Below are 2,315 nucleotides of genomic sequence, written 5' to 3' on the forward strand. Positions count from 1 at the left end.
AACCACCACCGGGGCTGGGTCGGGCCTTGAGCAGGTACGGGCCGGAGAGTCGTCCACACCGCAGCAGCCCAGAAGCCGTATCGTGTTGCCAGAGGAGTGTCAGGGCAGAGCCGGGACAAAGCTCCTCCCCTTCTGGGCCCAGCCGTTCCGGCCGCGCCGCGGCTCTGTAGTAGACTGCTCTGGAGCTCGCCTCCGGATACCTGCCACTCCGCGCGCCGGTCAATCTGAATCGTGCCGTATCTCCGGCGACCCCGGACCCTGGGCCTCAGGATTTCGTCTGGTCACCCACGGGCGGCCTGGCAAGCCCCCCAGCCCGTCCGAGCCGAAACAGGCAGCACTGGACGGATAAACTAGCTCAGGATTTCTCGGTGGAGCGGGAGCTCTTAGATCAGGCGGCCATTTCCAACGTGCGCAACAGCGCCCCCCCGACCAGCCATTTTTTACATTAATATAAAGATGTAACTCATCGTGCAGGCAAACCCATTGCTTCGTTAGGAGGTCCCATAGGAGTTGCAATAATGCGATGAAATGAAGGGAAAATAGAGAGGGGGGATAAGTGGGTGGATGGATATTTGGGTAAGTTAGTGGGTACATGAATGAGTGTGTAATTGTCTGAGCACTGTGAAGGCACAATGAAGTAAGACACAGACAACAGATTTAGCTTTCTAATCTCAAGCTTTATTTTTACTTCAAAGTGAGTTGGAGTTAGGCCTAACTTGCCGCATACGAAGTTGGGATTTCCCTACCTAAAGAAAACTAAGGATAGTCTGTGTCAGTATGTCCAAATCAAGACTGTGTCCAAAACCTGTACTTGCCCTTACAACTTACAACAAGTTTTGAGCTTCGTCCAGCTTTTGGCTTGAACTCAGCTTTCCCTTACCCAAATTCAGAACAGCATATGCACGAAGCCCAACCAGGACAGTTGTCCCGAGTGACTGACCAATAGCAGACTTGATTGTAATACTTGTTTTGTTAAAAGTAACCAAAACATGGAAGCTTTTTGATTACACAAATGTTCTTTTACCTTGGAAGATTTCAGCATGGATAAAAAAGTAGATGATGACGGGAAAAGAAAACAAGTTAAAGGAGGAGCTGAGAAAAAGCGTGAGAAGAAAAAGAAGAAATTAGAAAAAGAGGCCAGCCAATATAAAAAAGTAAGTGACATGTTTATGTCAACAAAACGTGTCTATCCTCAGGAAGATCCAAGACCAGAAAGCAGCTGTTCTGCCACAATTACCAATGACACTGAAGCTTGAGGTATAGGACAGGGTGATGAAAGAACTGAAATAGAGGCTTCAACTTTTGAAGGTTCCCTAGACGTACAAGATGAGGAAGTAGAGTGTGACAATGTTGATGTACTGGCTGATGCTGAGTCAGCTGAAAATGTTGAGGAGAAACACTGGTTTGTCAGGCCATCATCAGAAACCCTACTTGCCTTTTTAAAATTCCATCCATGTCAACCAGAAGACCTTCCAATTCATTTCAATAAAAAAAAAATTATATCAACATAAAGATGGGGAACGGCGGCAGTGGTTGACGTATTCATGCAAGGCTAGAGCTTTTTTCTGCATGGTGTGTCTTGCGTTTAGCAGAAACACAGACAGAAGTGCTTTCATTGAAGGATGCATTGACGAAAAGCATATGTATCAAAGAATTGATGAGCATGAACGAAGCAACCTACACAACAATAGTTCGACCTCTTTCTTTATGAGATTAAAGAATGCTGATGTTTTTAGCTGTCTCTTTCAAAAACAAAAAACTGCAAAACAAGAGGAAGTGAAAAGGAAACGGGCCATTCTGGAGCGTGTGGTGGAAACAATTAAACTGATTGGCAAAAGAGGTCTCAGCTATCGGGCAACAATTGAAGCAGCCCATACCTTAGAAGATGAAAGTTTGGATCATCGCAATTTTCTGAAAATTCTTCTTCTTCTGAACAAATTTGATCCTTTACTAAAAAGTCACCTTGAAGAAGTCGGAAAACTTAGTAAAAACCGACATGACCGTGTAAAGGGTAGTAAAGGGCGTGGCAGCCTGGTTACACTGATTTCAAAAACTACTGTTAACAACATCATTGATATTATTTCATCATTATTGAAAAAAGGAATTGCTGAAGAAATCAGAGAAGCTAGAATGTTCTCAATACAGCTGGATACAACTCAGGACATAAATGCTTTAGATGAGTGCTCTTTTGTAATTAGATACATTACGGATGTTGTTCATGAGCGTCTTATATCTCTAGTAAACTGTGTATCAACCACTGGGAAAGATATGTGTGATCTGGTCTGTGATGTTCTGCAGTCAATGGATATTGATGT

This window comes from Ambystoma mexicanum, chromosome 3q (genome assembly GCF_040938575.1).
Source record: "Ambystoma mexicanum isolate Mex_15411 chromosome 3q, UKY_AmexF1_1, whole genome shotgun sequence".
Classification (NCBI taxonomy): Eukaryota; Metazoa; Chordata; class Amphibia; order Caudata; family Ambystomatidae; genus Ambystoma; species Ambystoma mexicanum.